At 46.1% G+C, this 21,154-nt stretch overlaps 1 protein-coding gene across 6 annotated transcripts in view; it reads right to left on the reverse strand.

Moving 5' to 3' along the window:
• The window catches only part of ASTN2 (astrotactin 2), an 851,085-nt gene that overhangs the window by 402,249 nt on the left and 427,682 nt on the right, over positions 1 to 21,154 (reverse strand). Inside the window, exon 1 of one of the 6 annotated variants that reach the window (XM_072842538.1) lies at positions 15,462 to 15,614. The exons of 4 other annotated variants lie outside the window; for them this stretch is intronic. The gene's annotated coding sequence lies outside the window, so the exon portion shown is untranslated. Of the gene's footprint in view, positions 1 to 14,256; positions 14,276 to 15,461; positions 15,615 to 21,154 lie in introns of those variants that run through there. One more of the 6 variants, XM_072842539.1, reaches the window with a different exon arrangement.

Genomic DNA, 21,154 nt, shown 5'->3' on the forward strand with positions numbered 1-21,154 from the left:
TGTAGGTAGGGACGTCTGGGTGGCTCAGGGGTTGAGTGTCCGCCTTGGGCTCAGGTCGTCACCCCGGGGTCCTGGGATCCAGTCCCACATCAGGCTCCTTGCAGGGAGCCTACTTCTCCTTCTGCCTGTGTCTCTGCCTCTCTCTCTGCGTCTCTTGTGAATAAATAAGTAAAACTCTTTTTAAAAAGTGTAGGTAATTTGGCATAGCTATTATTTTTCACTGGTTTTATAAAAAACATTTGGCCAACTCTTTTAACACAACCAGGTCATGCTGATAATAATACAGTGAATAAGGCATGTGATTACTGAGCTCCACCTTAGGTATTATCTTAAGGGCTTTCTATGCATTGATTGATTTAAATATCTCACACAACTGATGAGCCGGGTACTCTTCTTGTAGTCCCATTTCACGGATGAGAAAACCAAGGTTTGGAGAAGTTAGCTCACTTGTGCAAGGTCACCCAGAATAACAGAGCTAGGATTTGAACCCAGGTGTGGTTGACTCCAAAGCCCAGACTCTTAATCAGAGACTAACCCTGAGACACCTAGGTAGTTACATGCCGTGTCCTGGGGAGGGAGACAGCCACACGGCCAGGCCGTTATTTAGAAATGAAAGCAAAGACAGGATTCCGAAGAGAATAAGGAGAAAAAGGAGAGCAATTTGAGCAGCCAGTCTGAGAACAATGAATTGTGGTTTACAAGATTTGGGTAAACTAATTAGTTGGAATATAGCAAAGGGGTCAGCCTGAAGCCTACCCGTGGGCAGGCTGGACTGGAAAACCAAAGAAACTCATTTTTACTGGATAGTTCAGAAAACCTGGAGCATATACTCAGCAGCACAGGTGGCGAGATGCCCGCCCCTTCCATCCTCAGGCCAGGTCGCAGCGGCTTCCCTCGTCAGAACCCCTCCCTGGGGTGCACGCCCCAAAGATTGATCTCTACCACTAAGGAGGTAACGCCTGTGGAGCCCCTTCCACCTGAACCCATCACGTGGCCCGAATGGCGATACACGTCGAGCTGTGTTAAGCTTCAATAACCATGGGGCTTATTATTTTTCTATTCATTGTTACTAACAGGAAGCTAATGGGTTTTGTTTCTCTGGCTTCCTCTGGTGTTCAGATTCCTCCTTCAGCCAGCCCCAGTAACTCACTTGTGTAGCAACACACTCATGAGTATTCATAGAGCACGCTGCTTTGGATTGATTGGCTCTATTAGAATTGTCTTGGCCACAGTGAATATATAGTCACAACAGAAATCTGTACCAGTGAGTCCTCCCTGTGACACCTGCGGGCTCCCAAGAACGGTGCTTGGGCTCCATTAGGCACTAACCCCTAGTCTACCCGAGTGCTCTCGCCCCTCTGGACGTGAACATCTCAGGGGAGGGGGCTTGTGTCCCATGCAGCCCTGATTGCAGGTTGATGCCTGAGGCGGATGCTTAGGGAGTGTCTGTGAAGAACGTGAGCCGGTGATGGGAAAGGCCACTGCACTGCCCCACTCTTCCATAAATCGGGCTGTGTCCACAGCCCCCTGTAGTGCAGTTGCCTTCCCCGCACACCCTACCAGTCTAGCTTTCGCCACAGCTCTCTCCACACATCCCTTCATACTTGTGCAACAGCCCATCTGGTCTCCTCTCGGCTTCCAGGCTTGCTGACAGTCAGCATGCCCCTGACACTCCATAGCCACCTCAGCCTCCCTCCCCACCGCATCCCATCTCCCCACTACCTCTGCCTCATGATTTTTTTTTTATTTTCTATTTTTTATATATATAAAGAGAGCATGTAAGCCAGTTGGGGGAGGCACAGAGTGGGAGAGAGTCTCAAGCAGACCCAGTGACTCAGGGCTCCGTCCCACCACCCTGAGATCATGACCTGAGTCGAAACCCACAGTCGGCCGCCTCACCGACTGAGCCACCCAGGCGCCCTGGCGCCCAAAGCTTCATGCAACAACAGCTCCTCTCCCTCCAACCCCCGATACACCTGCAGCTTCTGCCGCAGGTAGTCCAGCTCCTGCCTGCAAGGTGGAAGGCTGGTCACTGCATGGGGTACAGCCTGCATGTGATGGAAATCGTGCCCTCCCTGAGTTGACAGAGGAACTGGGAGATGAGGAATGAAGAAAGGAAAGAAAAAGAAAACTACATTAAGAGAGCTGTTAGGCTGCTCTCATTGAAACAAAGGCTGTGGAAATGCCAAGGAGAATGTCGGGAAGGGTAAAGAAGCTGACATTGACTGCAGGCCTGGTACTGTATTAAGTACATTAATAAAACAGTGGCTGTTTTAAAGCACCTATTTTTTTAAAGGTTTATTTATTTATTTGACAGAGAGAGAGAAAAAAAGAAAGAGAATGTGCAGGGCACTTGAATGAGCAGGGGAGGGGCAGAGGGAAAGGGAGAGACTCTCAAGCAGACCACCTCCCCAGAGAGGACCCTGACACGGGGCTGGATCTCACGACCCTGAGATCACCACCTGAGCCGAAATCAAGAGTCGGATGCTTAACCGTCTGAGCCACTCAGGCGTCCCTATAGCACCTATTATGTGCTATTGACTTTTCGCACATTCTCTACCATCCTCCCAAGCTGCATTCTTACTGCTAGACTGGCTCGCTGCCTGCACTCCTGGCATTTCTGAGCCTCTGCGCCACCACCCTGTTGGATCTGTCATGTGATTGCATTTACAGGTAAAGAGGAGGTGTAGAACCTGAGGGCTGGGAACCACCTGGAAACCAGCAGGCCTGACGGGGGAAAGACGGCCTTATTTAGGTCAAATCTGGGCTGGCCCCAAGAGCTGGTAGGATTTAGCACACAGATCCTGGGAAGGCATCCTCGAGAGAAAGGTCTCGACAAGCATGACCTGGGAGATGTGCAAGTGGCATGCACACAGGAGGAAAGAAGAAAAGCCATGGCCCACAGTGTTACGCTGCTGGGAGAGGACATGACCAGAATCCCACTAGGCTGAGCTAGAATGCTTGACTTTGACAGACTGTTTGCTTTGGATCAAGGGTGTTGACACTGCAGAGTTGACTGTGCCGGAAGTAAACCCCAAGGAGAGGCAGTGCGACTGTTCTGGGGGGACCCTGAGAAAGCAAGTGCGCTCACACCAGCCACTAGGCTGACTTGATCCCCGGACGTGGCCCCTGTGCAGAGCCTTGGGATGTTTGGTACAGACCTCTCCCACACCCCAGGAAATGAAGTCCCCAGCACTTTCCGGAGAGAAATGGCACTTGTTCCCCACCACCTAATCTGAACAGTCCTTTGCTGACTAATTGAATTACGCTGGCCCACAAACTGATAGACAGCTGCTAAAAATGGTTATTGCATTATTAATTCGCTCCAGCAATTTCACATTAAACCTATACTGTTAATAATTTTTCCCCTTCTATTTCTTCCCTCTTAATTAGACTATTTAAAACTTAGAAGGAATAGTCTTCCCATGCTAAATGGAGGCATCGGGCAAATTACATTTTTGATTGAATACTTCTCTGATAGGCCAGCAAATGAGACTGTTGAGTTGTTAATTATTGTCAGAGTTCCACACGACGCCTGCTAATGAGGCAGTCAATCTTAGTTGTCAGTCCCTGAATATTAATGGAAGTCAGTGGGATGTACTGGGAAGGGTGCTTGCTGGAGGCCCAGGGTGTCCAGTTCACTGGATGTACATGCAAGGTTGGTGACTTCCTGTTGGTAGAGCTAATGGGAACCTGTGATGAGCATAGAAAGGGGTGGACACTGAACACAGAGGCGAGGATAGCCCAGAACAGCTTCATGGCACCAAGTGGGTACCACTGGGATGGCCCACCTGATGGATTTTCAGCATGTATCACTGTGGGCCTGGCCCCGGAGAGCTTACTAACGAGGCTGTGTGTCTGGAGTTCTGGAGAGCTGTCGGGTATGAGGAAGTAGCTGGTAAACACCCAGGAGAAGGTATACAATTTAAGACTGCTGATCTGGGCTCACAGTGACCCAGCCGTAGGCTCCCACGCCGGCTGATGTCTTGGGATTTAGTCCTGACTTTGGCACCATTACGCTGTGGGTCAAGAGAGGTCTCTGTCAGGCTTCATTCAGCAAGACCCGGGGCAACAAAGAGGAGATGTCAGCCAAGACCAGGCCTCACAGAACCCTGTATTTAGTCTAGGACAAAGCAAACCTCAGTAGAAGGGCAGAAAAGGGAGAGAAATTGGACTTGATTCAATAAATATTTACTGAGCACTTTGTATGCATGATAAAGACTTGAGTTTCCAGTGCAAACTCCCAGGGCAGACATTTTGGGGGAATCATCCTTGACTTTTACTTCTATTTCACAAATACCCACTCCTCCCTCCCCTCCACTGGGCTGCTCCCTGAGGTTCTGATTCTCCTTCACCAATGCTTCCAGAATTCACTTTCTTCTCCATCCCCATTTCTCCTTCCTCTGGTCCACTGCTTGCTGGGTTCCCACCGCAGTATCACTATTACTGGATCTCCATGCTCCCACCCTTCCCCGCTGTGACCTTTTTGACTTCATCTCCTACTACTCCCTCCGGTTTACTCTGTTCCCCAAACACACCAGCCAGGCTCCCTGCTTCCATTCAGAGCTTTTGTTTCAGCATCTCTAAAGCAGGGCACCAAGCTTCTGTGACACATCTGTTCAACACACGCTGGGTTCCATCTCCCTGAGCTGCATCATTCCAACTGATGCTTCCTCTTTACTCCTGGGTCCATCTGCCTATCCCTCTGATCCTCTTCATTTCATAATGATGTCAATCTGGGTTACAGACGAGGATAGGGAGGCCTGGCAGACTATAATATCTGGGTAGGAAGTTAGCCCCTAGAGAGAGACTTTACTTCCATCTCATGGGAGAGGCATAAAGACAGATTCTTAACCTGGGAGGGGCATTGGGCAATAAGGTTGTGAATTCACATATGTTTCAAGGCTGACTTCTAGGTTTTACTTGGCAGCTTTGTGGGGAGATATAAAAACAAAAAGAAAAAGGGTATTTAGCTTCTGAAGATATGATCTCATCACACTGCTAATTGAACAATCAATGCTACCACTTCTTATGGACAGCTTGTAAGTATGAGACACCATCTTAGGTGCCCAGGATACCATGGACAAAAAGTAGGCATGGTCTCTGCCCACCAGGAACTTATATTCTAGTTTGGGAGGCAATAATCCAACAGCTAAATCTGTACATACAGGCATACAAATAAGCATGCATACATACATCCATAGAACAATTTCAGAGACTGCTCAGAAACATAAAGGCCACATCTCAGCATAAGGAGACCCAACAGTGACGGTAAGACAGGCATATGTGGGGTTGGGCAACGTTAGAGAGATATTAAGAGAGCCATCTGAGCCAAGATCTTCATAAAGAAAAGCCAACTAAAGGAACAGGAGCCAGGGAAGAGCATTCCAGGCAGAGCTAACAGCACGCACAAAGGGCCTGGGCAGGAACATAGTTTGGCAAGTTGCAGAAGCAGGAATAACACTGGTCTGATTGAATCCCAGTAAGGAAGGGTGGGAGGTATGGTGCCTATGAGTCTAGAGGGGAGGGACCTTATAGGCCGTGGTGGTAAGTCTGGATTAGACACCAAGGTCAGTGGGAGGCGGTTGCAGGACTTAAGCTGTAAGATGATGACACCGCTGGGTCGAGATTCCCCTCGAGCACTTGTCCTAGGTGAAGCCCAGTGCGGGACAGGGAACGCGCAGCAATGAAGTAGATACAGCCCCCGCCTTCTTAGGGTTCAGTCTAATGGTGGAGACACACAGCCAGGTACGTGATGCGATGTGAGAACAAACAGACTGAGGGTGGATCCCAACGGCAGCTCTCTCCTTCTACAGGAAGAGACATTGTAGTTTGATATTTCCAGCTCCCTGGACTTCTTACCACAGTCCCCAACCTTCCTCGAAACTGGGTGTGGCCACAAGAGGACTTTGTGGCTTCGAGGTAAATTACAGCAGCCCCAGGGTCGCGCCTTGGGGGATGGCTGGTTTTAGGTTCTGCTGCTCTTGCCCCGGCTTCCATCCTCCTACAGGGCGCATGGATGCAGCGAGAGCTGGACCTCAGGGAGGGCAGGGCAAGAAGCTGGCAGGAGTCTGCATCTGCACGCACTCCTGCAGCAAAGAGCTGCCGTGCCACCCCTGGATTCCCACCTCTGAACTTTCACCCGAGAGACACACACGCACATCCGCCTCATGGAGAAGCAGGTTGTGTTCTGGGTTTCCGTTCGTGCAGACTGACTGAATCCTAAGAGTTACCTGCACTAATAAAGGGTGGAGGGAGGAAACTGTTATGGGCATTCGGAGATAAGAAACTAATTCCACCTCCTTGAAAACAAATTGCTTCCGTTTACTCCGAGCTTCTATTCTAGTTCCTTCTCATTACCCGCCCTCCTCTCCTCCCCAGCTCAACGCTGCAGGGATGAGTAAGACTGGCTCTCTCTGAGACCTCAGGGTGGTTTTGTTCCTGCTTCCCTGGCTCCCCTCGGGCCCCCTTCAAGCAGACAGGACAGGAGCCAGAGTGAAGGTCAGTGGGAGGCTGTCCCTCCCCGCAGAGAAGTCAGGCGAGTCCGCCTAGCTCACGCCTCTGAGACAGGTGGGCCAAGACAAGTTTAGATTAGAAACAGGAGCACAGAGCATTCATTTCACAAGGTGGGAGAAGAACCGAATGGAAACAGAACCTAAGATCAGGAGATGGCAGCCTTTTTGAAGTCATTACTTATTCACCAAGATCACTCCTGAATTTTAGTAAGGGGGGAAAGAAAAGGCTCGGGAAAATTCAGCATGGACTAAACCACCACCATTTGAACGTAAGAGGTGGAATGTACCAATTATGTTGGAATCCACGTGGATCTGTACAAAATTCTAGATGAGGCAAAAAAAACAATACTGAGGAGAGATGGTATGGGCGGTCCGACTGCTCCGGCCTGCTCCGTCTTCTAGCTGTATGAGGTCTGAGCGGGGAGGTAGAAGTCAAAGATTTTAACGGTGGCTCCACGGAGGGCACCGCCAATCAGCTGATCCATATATGGTGGGTCCAGGAGGCCTCTGTTGTGTCAGGTGCTAGGCCTTCATTTTCTGGATCAAAGGGACAACTGGGGAGTCCTCGCAGAGAAGCTGAACTGGTCAGAGCTCCGAGGGGGTCTCAAAAAGCACCTCTTTAAGAACCGGTCCAACTGCACTTCAATATTTTAGCAGCCACCACAGTGTCCTACTGTGTACCTGCTAAATATTAGCCCTGCTCCCATAAACGAGTCGCTACTGCTCCGAAGAGGTGGCTTGATGCCTTGGATCAAAGTAGCCCCGTTTCTTTTGTCAACAGCCGCAGAGGTGCCGACGTTCTGCAAGTTTTCTTCCAAACCCCATAAAGGGCCCTGGAGTACCCATCAAGAGCAGTGCCAGCTGCAGCTAATGCACACAAAACACTCTGCAATTAACAGAGCTGAGTGCGCCATTAAGACAACCTTATGAGGAAGGCAATACCCCCAAGTAAGCGGCGGAGCGTAATGAAGTTAGTCAGGCTGGTAAACACCTAAGTGATGGCCTTGTAAAAAAAAATGGCTTTTGAACTCATTTAGCTCTGCAGGCTGAGGCATGGTGCAGACAAATGATGGCTGTTCCATTATTTTCTGTTGACATTTATATGCACTCCCATATACGGTGGCTTTTGGAGAAATAGGTTCAATTTTCTAGAGTCAGGTGGTTATGCACGCACATTCCGGCTCTTACCGTTTTACCTGTGCAGACTTGGGGAACTTACTTACATTCTCTGAGCTTTTATTTTGCTCATCCGTGAAAAGGTTAGGGGTGGGGGACAGGATACTACGCTGCTAGGATCTTGCTGTGAGTAAGGGAAGGTGATTCCCTTAGCAATCTGCACGTCTATGCCGGCTGAATATATACTTCTACGTCTCGCATGTTAAATAAAACAAAATGGACTGGAGCATATTCCCAGAAGCGCCTCTCATTGTTCAATCCCCTTTTGGGGGAATTAAGACTAAAAGTGACAGGTGCTCAAGTGCATGGGTCTTAAAGCTTTCCATTCCTGCCTGCATTTGAATCCTATGCCTGCTATTTGACAAGAGTTGTGTGATCTTGGGCAGGTGATAGAAAGTCTCTGACCCTCATTTGTCTTCATCGTTAACATGGGAATAATATCTTTAAGCTAAAAAAGATTGCTGTGGGGCAGCCCGGGTGGTTCAGCGGTTTAGTGCCACCTTCAGCCCAGGGTGTGATCCTGGAGACCTGGGATCGAGTCCCGCGTCAGGCTCCCTGCATGGAGCCTGCTTCTCCTTCTTCCTCTGCCTGTGTCTCTGCCTCTCTCTGTCTCTGTGTCTCTCATGAATAAATAGATAAAATCTTAAAAAAAAAAAAAGATTCCTGCGAGAATCGAGTGATGGAAAGTGTAGACTTAGCACACAAAGTCACTCCATAAATGTGAGCTTTTAAGGAGATTTCCATTATTCTAGAAGCATGTTCCTCTTGGGGTCACAAGTGGGATAAAGTAAGGCTTCTAGGCCCACAGTCTAAAGCACCAATATTGTATTTGGCAAAACAGAATTCAAATTCCATTTCTATTCTTAACTGGCTGTGTGACAGGGAAAATTCACGTTCTCTCTCTGTTTCAGTCTTTTGCCTGTGAGATAAGGAAGCCGCTTTTCCTCTGTGGGGCTTACACATACCCCACCTGGTTGTTTTGAGGGGGAATCAGCTTATACGTCTATTTGTCACTTATTCATGCTTACCCCGTTGCAGGCACCATCCTCACATTTTATAGTTGTGGCTCACTAAATTCAATCTTCATATCAACCTTTTGAGGTAAGTACTATGCTTATCCCCATTATACAGATGGGAAATTGAATGAGATACTGGGTAACTTGCCCAAGGTCCTACAGTTAGTGACTGGCAGACTTGGGATTTGATCTTAATATATTTTAGCTTCATCACCATGCTGTGGGGCCGTTACCATCACCAATGCCACAGCCACTGCAAGAAAAACCACCACTTCTAACCACCACCACAACCACATCCATCGGGTCCTAATGAAGTGCCAAGCACTTTATTTTTTTTTAATTTTATTTTTTCCAAGCACTTTATAGGCACAGCCTCATTTTATTTACATACACCAACTGTGTGGGGTGGGTTAGGTGACTTGCCCAAGGTCACTCCGCGCATACCAGTGCTTGCACTTGATTTCAGACCCTCTGACCCCAATGTCCCGGCTCTTAGGCCTTCTAATTAGACTGTTGAGGCTGGGAACATACCCGACACCTCACCGGGCACATAACTGACATCCTCCGAAAGGCATTTCGCTCTTCCAGGAATTTTCAAGCTATAAAGGTTGCATTTTCTGACAGCCCATGAGCACTTTGGTATCAATCTTTTCTCCCTGTCTAATTTGAAGGGTGAGTCTGATGGTTTCAGATAACAAATGAACCCACATACATCTCTACCTTGCTCTCATTTAGCACAGCTCTGCCCAACGCCTGGGACCTTGTTTATGTCTTTGGAAGAAGAAAAATCAGCAAAAGTGGGAGGCAGACGCCTGCCTATCTCCTTAGGGGTGGACACATCGAAGGATGAGAGAACATATTTGTATGATTTTGGGGACCCTGAATATAAGAGAAGGTGTGAACAACCCATCGTTGTTTGGATTGTGTGTGTCACATTTCTAACTTGGTTTAATTTGATAAACACAGGCCGAGTATCTCACAGGAGAACATTGGGCTCAGCCAATTCTAACATAGTGACCTTGCTTTTCCTGCCTATCCATCTCTCACACTGAGCCAGAGTAATGGTTCCAGAATGGAGATCCAGTAATGATTTCTCCTCCTTAAAATCCTTCTGTGGCTTCCAATTGCCCTCAGGAGAAAAGACAGGACCGCTGAATATAATCTCCCAGGCTCTCCATAATTGGTCCCTGCACCAACCACTCCCTCCTCACTGCCTTCTCCCCATCCTCCCTCACTCCCATCCTCGGTCTTCACTCCAGTTATCCAAAACAACTTGCCTTTCCCTGCATGTGCTAAATATTATTTCCCCTGTCCCCCCTTGTCCTTCACAATTCACCTGGGACCTCACATTTCTCTGAGAAGCCAGCCAGGATAGTTCGAATCTGTCCATCCTCGAATCCCTTATTTGCCGGCACTATTTATCATCTCCTACTGGTCACGGACTGTGTATAGTCTTGTACCATGTATCTCAGAGTCTGACACAGCGGGTGGGCGGGCCTTTCATAAATATTTACTGGTTGAATGAATAAATAAATGAACTTTCCCCAGGATTAACAACTGCCTTACTTTTTTTTTTTTTTTTGGTAAAATATTTTATTTATTTACTTTATTTTAGAGAAGGGGGAGTGAGGCACAGAGGGAGGGGAGAGAATCTCAAGCAGACTCCCTACTTAGCATGGAGCCTGACACGGGGCTCAATCTCATGCCCCCAGATCATGACCCAAGGTGGACTAAGAGTCAGATGCTTAAATGAATGAACCACCCAGGTGCCCCAACAGCTACCTGATGTTTTAGAGGATAGGTAAAAAAGAAGAAATATGATGGAGGTTTAGGACAAGATAAAGATGCAAATGGAATAGAAATCTTAAAAAAAATATTGTTTTTTTCTTTGATTCCTAGTTGATCTTGGTATTATACAGAACTCATTTTATAAATAGTTGTTAGTTTTTTACTGGATTGTCAAGCAATGTGCTAGACTCAGCTGCAAAGATATATATTCATGCTTACCACGTTGAGGTAAGTACTATTCTTATCCCCATTTTATTTATATATATATATATATATTTTTTAACCCCCTCAGAAAGCTCATAGTCTAATGGGGGAAAGATACAGCAAAGAGAATCTCATGAAATACATATCAGCTTTGGAGGCCATACCCTGTACCAAACTCTTTCACTCATCATCTGTAATTTTCTCTGCAACTTACAAGACAAGCATTGAAATCATTTTTTACAGATGAGGAAGGATCCTGAAGTTCAGAGAGATTTAAGTAGGTACCTTTCCTTTGTTCAAGCAGGCAATGGAATCATAGAAAGGAACTGGTGCTCAACACCTGTGCTCGTTTTGCTATACTATTTCAATTCACACTCCACTCTGCTATTAATACACTTGAACATCACTTTGTACATTTGCCATCCTTTTTATACATATTATCTCATTCCAGTCCCACAGAGCACTGCTTATGATGTAGACAAGGATGATATTACAATCTACAATTTACCAATAAAAAGGCTGAGAGCCTGAGGCTAGGTGACAATCTCCCACATCACGTAATTAGGCCAGCAGGAACAGAACTCATGCTTCTTGACGATGGGCTCTTCTCCTTGTCACTTTTCAAATAGAGTTGACCCTTGAACAACACAGGGGTTAGGGGTGCCCACCCATGGTGGTGTTGAAAATTGCATGTCACTTTTGACTCCCCCCAAAACTCAACTACTAACAGCCTATTGTTGATCAGAAGCCTTACCAATATAACTCCTTTTGTCCACAAGGAGGACCAATATTTCTTTCTCAGGGTAGATTGGTGGCAATGCCCTAGAGCTGGGTGACTGTAGTTTTTCAGGCCGAGAGGTCCTCAGCGAGCCCCATGGTCCCTGAGTAGCGCCTACATTAAGTTTGCGTTCAGGCCTTCTCTCCATTGCTCCCCATTCAGCTGAAATATGAAAGGGCCCTGGAGACTATGGCCAGCTCTTGGTACCATTTGAGGACAGCACATTGGCCTAGACCCTAGCACATAAGCTGGGACTCAATATATTATCACAATATGGTTTTCCCCAGACTGATAGTGATTCATTATTATAAGTACACAGGGGGATCATTTCAGAGGAGAATTGATCATCTCCCTGAGATACTTCTTGCTTTAAAAAATAATAATAATAGGGATCCCTGGGTGGCGCAGCGGTTTGGCGCCTGCCTTTGGCCCGGGGCATGATCCTGGAGACCCGGGATCGAATCCCACGTCGGGCTCCCGGTGCATGGAGCCTGCTTCTCCCTCTGCCTGTGTCTCTGCCTCTCTGTCTCCCTCTGTGTGACTATCATGAATAAATAAATAAAATCTTTAAAAATAATAATAATAATAATAATAAAAAAGGAGAAAACTATTCACAGGAAGGGATTCCAATCTCTGTCTCTCATTGTTTCCCAAAGCTTTATTTCTCTTAATTCAACTCAACAAGCGTTTCCTTTCTTTACTGTGTTGCCCAGCTGTAAAGATTTGCAAGAACTAAGATAAATACAATTGAGGCCCTTCTTCTTAGGGTACCCACTGTATTAAAACAGATATGTGAAAAAAGAGCTCTAACTCCAAATGACTGTGTAGCACAGTTCAGGTAAAAAGATCAGGCTTTGCTGGCAGGCCAATCATGAGTTCAAATCCCAGTTTGCCATTAACTAGCATCAAGTCCTTGGGCCAGCGACTTAACCTCATACAGTCGTGATTTCCTTGTCTGGCATAATGAAGACAGTGGCAGTATTAACATCAATGCCCCACCGAAGGATGACAGAGGCTAGCGTATAGAAAATTCTGTAGAGTAACTTGCACATAGTAAGTGCCCAATATATATCCTGGTTTCAGTAGTATTTTTTCAACTCACCTGGCCCTCCCCAGGATTGCATGCTTTTCTTTGTTACCCCTCACTCATCTCTCATACCCAGCAAAGCTCATCATATATTTGACTCTTAGTTAACAAATAAAGTCTATTTTAGACATACAGGCAGATATGAAACCATCCATGTCATTCTTTTCAAATTGACTAAGTTAAACAAAACTGTTTAGTGGAAGCCCACTGTATGTGTGCCCAGTGTGGAGGGCTGGAGATAGAAAAAGAAAACACCATCCCTGCTCTCCTAAAGCTTTAGATCCAAGATGCCATGAGGAAGGGAAGGAACAAGAAAAAACAGCATTGAGTCTTCCAGTGATTCAGATGAAAAATGACAGCATATAGAAGAAAACTCGGGCTACTGGTTGGGGATCTGGAAGTCCTGGTTATAGAGCATCGCTTAGCATCAAATTTGACCCCTTTGCCCTCTTAGGACTTTGATGTCCCTTTATGGGAAAATTATCATAATCTGGGATACTGAGATTCTGGCCTTTTTTTTGGGGGGGGAACTTTTTATTGTAAAACATTTTTAGATTTAGAGAAGAGTTGCAAAGTCAGTACAGAAAAACTTTGTATACCCTTGACCTAGCTATCCTAATGCTAACATCTTATATAACCCTGTGTATCAGTTAGGGTTCTCTGGAAAAACAGGACCAGTAGAATTATAAATTCTACATAGAGAAATGTATTATAAAGAATTGGCTCACTTGATTAGAGAGGCTGGCAAGTCCAAAATTTGCAGAGCCAATGGCCCATTTTGAATTCCAAGGTTGGCAGGCTGTGTTAGAACCAGGAAAAGCTGATTTCTCAGCCCAAGGGCTGTCAAGCAGGAAAATTCTCCCTTAGTTGGGGAAGGGTCAGCCTTTTGTTCTATTCAGTCCTTCAACAGATTGGATGAGGCTCACCCATACGAGGGAAGGCAATCTGCTTTATTCAGTCTATCGATTTAAATGCTAATCTCATCCAAAAATACACTCAGAGAAACACCTAGAATAATGTTTAACCAAATATCTAGGCACTCCATCACCCAGTCAAGTTGAGACATATAATTAATCATCATGTGCCATAGTATATTTACCAAAACTAAGAAATTAGCACCGAAACAATCCTATTAACAAACTGAAGACATTATTTGGATGTCAATTGCCTTTTCATTAGAATAGTCTCTACGCACACCAAATGACAGTGGAGCCAGGCATCTAAGTCAGGACTCCTGGATCTGTACTACCAACACAGACCAAGATGTTCAGCAAGAACAGAAGAATAGAAGGAACACTGGCCCAGTAGTCTAAATACCTGGATTCCAATCCTAGCTTTGCTATTAAAAGACTCTAGGTCCTTGTGGAAATTGTGGCATCTTTCTGATTCTTTATTTAAAAAAAAAAATCTAACTCAATAAGCCAAAAAAGTCCCTTCAATCTCTCAAAGTCTATAGAGATTTAAGGAGGAGAACATCTCTCTTTCACACACACACACACGCACACACGCACGCACACACACATGCACTCATGTACACACTCATGCACACACAGACCAAGGTGGTCCTGCGGCCCAAAGGTCCCCTCCTTATCCATTTGAGTGTGCCACTTTGGCCCTAAGCTCTCAGTGCCAGCAAGTTCACTCTAAGCCTTGACCCTTCCCCAGTCACAGCTATCCGCCCTCTCAGCTCACCTTGAACTCCCCTGAAGTCATCCCTCTGATCTCTCATGCTGGGCCTCCTGTCTGATCTGTCCCTCTTCTCTGACTCCTGGTCTTCCACCTTCCTGTTGGAGTCTGTGGCTTCCCATCCTCTCTGCCAGTTTTCATGACTTGGCCCTTTGCCTTGGACTTCTTGGGTACCAGACCTAGATGGCCCTCTGGTCATCTGGGTTCAGGCTCCCAGCCCGGTGTCGCCTCTAGCTTCAAACTGCTTATCTCATCTTCATTTTTATTTTAGGAATATGTGCCTGCAACAAACACCCTGCCTTTCTTGCACAAGCTGATTTACTGCTCAGAGGCGTGCGTGCACACACACACTCTGCCTGTCAGGGACAGCTCATGGGGGCTTCCCTGTGCCGGTCACCTTTCTATACTGAAGAAGCTAGCTGGAGACAAGTGGTGTTTCATTTAGAAATCACTTCTAGGTGCCTTGAAGAGTGAAGAATATTGAAACAATGAGAGTCCAAGTTTTGTACAACACAAAGCAAAGAGGCTCAGGAAATAGCCAAGTGACCTTCACTCAGAGGCAAGAATCGTGAAAGACAGGGGGGTTGGTGCACCTGACCTGAAATTGCCAAATGGGCAGTAATAATTTACCGTCTTTATATTCGTAGCTCTCCTGTCTGCTGTACCGTTTCAAGACCCTCTCCTGGATGGGTATGCACTACAGGGATGCCAGCCCTTCTCCACAGTGGAATCAAAGCCAGAATTATAGCTAATGATGTGCTTGGGTTGCTCAACCCACCTACATCTCCACCTACTATGGGCCAGGTCCTGCTGCCACTAGGAATGAACTGGGGAGAAAAAGTCAGTTAGCCATGATTCTAAACATCAAGGATCTTGAAGACTGGGTAGAAGGGTGAGTGGGAAAAAGCCATGGAATGAATTATGTATAAATGCTGGAGCTCAGGGGGAAGGAGGAAAGCTGAAGGAAACTGAGCTCATGACACACCTGCAAGAAGAGGGATGCAGAGGCCACAGTCCACACTTTCCAGGGCTAAGGCTGGGAGGGGAGATGGATACTCCCTCCTCATTTCTGGCCTCTTCTATGAGTCTGGGACCCTAAGTGGCCTGCTCACATAAGAGCATCTAGAGTTCAACCCACCCGGCTAAGGAAGCCAGATTCAAATCTTCTAAAATTGGATTTTGGTGGCGGTTATGCAATGCTGTAAACTTACCAAGGCTCACTGAAATGCACACTTTAGATGAGCGAGTACCGTGGCATGCAAAGTACGTCCCGGCACACACTGAAAACCAAAGGGTGGATTCCTCTTCTAGATTTCCTTGTTTGTTCTGCAGATCAAATTCATCAATACTTCCTTAATTTCTTCAAGATAAAATCCATACCTTTGGCCTGACATTTGAAACGCTACAAGCAGTAAGGCTTAGCTCTGCCCAGTGTCCTCAGTGGGACTGGCCTCCCACGTGGTTGCAGGATGCATCTCATTCTAGCATCCCACTTCCCATCCCACTTCATTCCACGTCATTCCATCCCACAACACTGTGTATGTTTTGCTGTAAGCATTCACTTTGGCAATACAGGGCTCTGTGATCGGTGAGAAAGAAACGAAAATAAGTTCTGCCCTCATGGGGTCTGTAGATTGCGCATCCATCATGAAAACACATATGAAAACAAATAGAACCACGGCGGTGCCTACTACGTGCCAGGCACTGCGCTCTACACTTTTATGCACGAGGGCACATCTCATTTTTTTTTACAACTACCCTATAGAGGAGGTCCTATTATTATTTCCATTTTTACAAAGGAAGGAACTAAAGCTGGAAAGGGTTAAGCAAAATGTTCCAGGTCACAACACTAGTTGGTGGCAAAGCTGGAATTCAAACCCAGGCTTCCCATCTCCTGAGCTCACACACACTTTAGCTTCACACTACAGACACACAGACGGACGGTAGAAAGGTTCTCTGCGGTGACACCCCGGTTAGTGCTGGGAAAGGAGGTATAATCCGCCTATGACACTTAGAAGGGGAGACTGAGTGAAAAGTGGGAGGAAGATATGAATGTATACAGTGGGGTGTGTTCAGGGGATCTGCACACCCTGGTGAGGTGGGACTCGATGGGGGGCTGGGCAGGCTTGTTGGATGAGGCTTGACACGTGGTTGAGGAAGCGTGCCGCGACAGGCTGAGGTGCTGTATTGCTTAGCATGACTTTGCCTCCAAGAAGCAGAAAAGCATGACTGAAATTGGTTTAAACCATAAACCCCTGTATTGTTGCTTATATCACAGAGTCCAGAGATAGGGAAGATTTCAGAGTTGTTCAATTCAGCAGCTCAGCTGTGTTATCAGGCATCCTGGGTTTCCATCTCTTCACTCTGGCATGCTCGCTGTTGACTAATCTCTCAGGATGACTCGCTTCATGGTCTCAAAAAGCAAAACATTTTCAGGCTTCCTGGCCAGATACAGCAAAGTCCAAAATCAGAAAGCAACCATGGCATACGGTGTCTCCTTCTTAAAAACAAGGGTATCTTTTCCAGAAGACCCTCCCGCTTATGTCTCGCGGGCCAAAGCGGAGGTTCGCCTACCAGCCCTGACCCGTGGCCGCCAAGGAGAATTCGCCATGTTGGTTTGGTCAAATCATGACTTAGCTCCTAGAAAGGGATGGGGCTCACCTCTCCCTGAGTCATAGGTTTTGGGAGCAAAGAAAGGGGGGCTGCATGGCAAGTAGGCAGCCAGCATTTCCAGCATTTCTCAGAGAAAAGCTTAACCTTTTTCCTGAAGGTGATACAGGTGGGGGTAGGGCTGGCAAGAGCAGGGTAGTCAAAGTGAAGACACAACCACACTGAGGTTCAGAAGCCGTCTTTTCTTCATGCTTCCATTGCCTTTTACCACTCAGTCTGGCATTCATGTCTCCTCCTCTTCTTCCTCCTTTCCTTCCATTTTTCCTTCTTTCTTTCCACTTTCCTTCCATTTTTCCTTCTTTCTTTCCACTTTCCTTCCATTGAACACAAACTGTTGAGGTTTCTATTATACTTCGTCCAATATTATTCTTAGTGATGGAATCACAGTCGCGAGCAGCACACACACACACACACACACACACACACACACACAGGCCCTTCCTGTCTTCAACGTGGGTCGTTGTCTCCCTGCAACTGGCCCATCCACCCTCCTCCTGCACAAAGCCTTTTATGAGCACTCCAGCCCTCAGTGATCTCTCTGCTATCAAGTGTTTTCTTACCGTCCCTGAGGCTGCTTGACAATTCATGCGGAACCCTGTGTGAGAAAACAGGAAGATATCCTAGGGGAGAATCTGTGGACACTCAAAGCATCTCGGAACTAGACAGTGTCTGTTTATTTGCCCCACTCCCAACTTAAACCCCTCTCTCCTCCTTCCACTCTCTTTTAAAATTCCCTGGTAACGATTATTGGTTTTCTGTAGCCAAAGGGCAAAATTAATAAATTCCTCAGCCACACAACTTTCTTGGAATCTAATAATGATCTTCGACTGTTAGCACTGGAACGAAGGATGTAGGCAATAAAACAGAAGCAGGGAAGGAAGGAGAGGAAGGCGATGTGGGTGTGGGGCGATCAAACCTATCCACACCCAGAGTGCTGGTCAGTGAGACCAGGGAATTGAGCCTTTAAGAGAGGGAAAGGGATCTTATCCCAAGCTCTTGAGACAGGAAGGGTGTGAGGTGGGAAGAGGGTGGGGTACACAGGAGCCCTGAGTGATCCAGGACCTAAGTGGACCAGAGGATTAATGCAACGCTTTTGTCTGCGAAGTTTTTTCCCCACCCCACACCCCGCCCCCTCCATTCCTGGAATTGGGACTTCAGCATTCAACTAGCGTCAGTGATCAGCTGCTAGGCATGCATTTTACAAAAATGAGACTGCCTTTAAATTTCAGGATGAGAAACAGTCGGACAGAGTTCTCCAACTTGTTTTGAGCTAATAACAGGATATGGGCAAAAGAGAGCAATGACGCCTCTACAGTAGGTGTAGACCAATCAATGCTATTTCTTTGAGGGAGGCTATCGGATGTGCATCTTGGAAGGCAGCTGAGGAACTCTAAAGGGTCTTTGGAATCAGACAGTTTTGAGTCTGATTCACTGGTACCATTATCTGCCAGATGTGTGGTATTGGGAAGTCACTTAACTTCTGGGGGAGTTAGTTTCTTACTGTGTGAAATGGGATCCATATTCTCTGAGCGTTCTGCCTCTATGGGCTGTTTGAGGAACAAATGGGATAATGAATGTGGAAGTCTCATAGAGACATCTGAGTTAAGTTGATGAGGTTGTTATTTCTTCTGGGAAGATACTTCTCGCTTCCCAAAGGGACCACATAGCAGATCTCACTGAGTAATTAACGTGTAAACAACTTTGATTTTCCATTTCAATGACTCCCTCTCTTCTCTGCCTCTGTAGATCTCATATCTCTAGACTCTGCTGAAAGAAGGGAGTAGGGGGAGGGCGTGCGCCTGGGTGGCTCAGTCAGTTAAGCATCTGCCTCCCACCTCTGGCTCAGGTCATGATCTGGCTCAGGTCATGATCTCAGGGTCCTGGGATCAAGCCCTGGGTCAGGCTCGCTGCTCAGCGGGGGAGCCTGCTACTCCCTCCCCTTCTCCCTCTGCTGCTCCCCCTGCTGTGTGCGCTCTCTCTCGCTCTCTTTCTTTCTCTCTTGCAAACATGCACACGCTCTGTCAAGTAAATTAATAAATAAATAAATCTTTAAAAAAAAAAAAAAGAAGGGAGTAGAGGGAGATAGGCTACATCTTGTTGTGACTCTTGAAGATATCCACATTTGGCCCACAGAAAAACAGACTCATTTGCAAAAAATAAATAAATTAATAAATTAATTAATTAATTCTGGTGCAGGCAATATTTTTACATTCCTGTCAGATGAAAGAATCATTTCCTATAAACCGTTAGAGAGGAAGTTGCTGGCCAGGTTCTCCACGACCCCAAACACTTTGGTCATATTTTCTACAAAAGGAAAACAGTCTCATGTATAACCATGACATGATCATCAAAACCAGGAATTTAACACAGAAACATCAGCACTATAGAAATCTCAAGCTCCGCTCAAATTTTGCTAAATGTCCCAAAAAAAAAATATCCTTTCAGGAAAAGAATCCAGGTCAGAATCATGTGTCGTCTTTATGTGTCACGTCTTCTAGTCTTCAATCCAGAGTGTGTCCTCATTTTTCTCTTGTCCTTTATAATCTTGAAGCGTTTGATTACAGTCCCCTTTCAGTTTGGGTTTGTCTGATGCCTTTTCCTGATCAGGTGATACATCTCTGGATAAGAATATCAAAGAAGTCACGTTCCTTTGTCAGGGCATCCTATCAGGTGGCACATGACTTTGATTTGTCTCACTTAGGGTGATATTCACTTCATACATTCCATTAAAGTATGGTCTGCCAGCGTTCTCTACTTAAGTAAGTCTTTTCCCCTCTGTAATTATTACGTCTTTTGTGGAGATGTACTTTGAAACTATGGCAATATCTCTTTCCTCATCAAACATTCAAGTATTCGTTTCTTAATGTATATTAGAATTGAATGGTGGTTTCCTATATTACCGACTATTTCCTATGTGATATGTTATCATATATATATATATATATATATATATATATATTAATTTTGATGCTTAAATTGTACAAGATTAGACCAGTTGAAGCCTCTTGAAGCTGGCTCTTGTATCCTTTGACATGTCCCCAACTCTCTGACTTGCCTCCTGACACAAGATGTTTTGTTTTCCTTGTCCCACCCATTTCTGCAAAGAGCCCAGATTCCTTTTAGTGGAGTTGTATTTAGAAACTAAGATCAGGGGGATCCCTGGGTGGCGCAGCGGTTTGGCACCTGCCTTTGGCCCAGGGCGCGATCCTGGAGACCCGGGATCGAATCCCACGTCGGGCTCCCGGTGCATGGAGCCTGCTTCTCCCTCTGCCTGTGTCTCTGCCTCTCTCTCTCTCTCTGTGACTATCATAAGTAAATAAATAAAAATTAAAATAAAAAAAAAAAAAGAAACTAAGATCAGGACCCTAGGAATGCTCGTGCTATCGTGTGTACTGTGTGTGAGAGGGGAAGGTAGTTGCTGTTGCCAGGCCCTTCACCTTCAGTAGATGGAGTTTTACGTATCGTGTGTGTATGTGTGTGTTTATGTCAAAGATAGAAAGGGGGGGATATTTTGATTTATTTTTATATTATAACAACCTTAATTAGATGATAGCACTTCTACTATAGATTCCAATAAACTGTTAATAAATACTCTATGAAAAAGAGAGATCCAAGGTCAACTGGGTCTGCCAAACACCAATATGCTCCTGTACTTGGTGGCCATCCAAAAGGCTATGGACTATGTCGTATCTATTTATACGGCAGTCCCAGTGCTGGAATCATTGCTGCTTGTGATTAAAAACTGATAATATATTTAAAAATCGTACTTGACTTCTAACATATTTATTATCACTGTTTGCAAATACACTAGAGAAATATTGATTCCCTTCCCCGCTCCCTCCCCTCTGCCCCTCATAGACCCCTGCTTCATAGAATGCTGAGATCACTATTCTCCTGGGGAGGCTGAGACGAGAAGACAGTGAGCTCAGACGGTACCAGAGTCCATGCAGGTGTGAGGGCCTGGGGGCAAGAGTCAGGCACATCCTATTCTGGGACATGTTGGAGTCCAAGCAGGCAAGGTGAGGAGGAGGAAGGATGAAGCCTACCCTCACCCTCACGGCTTTTTAGTATCTGTAGATTCCTGAAGTTACGGAGCCTTTACTGCTTAGTGGTTAAAGACACAGACTTCGGAATTCGATTTGCATGTGATTCTTGGCTTGTCCTCCAAGAAGGATGTGTGACTTTACGAACAATAATAGTACCTATCTTATCATGCCTTTGTGAGGATTAGACA

Source organism: Canis lupus, chromosome 10 (genome assembly GCF_048164855.1).
Source record: "Canis lupus baileyi chromosome 10, mCanLup2.hap1, whole genome shotgun sequence".
In the NCBI taxonomy this organism is placed as follows: Eukaryota; Metazoa; Chordata; class Mammalia; order Carnivora; family Canidae; genus Canis; species Canis lupus.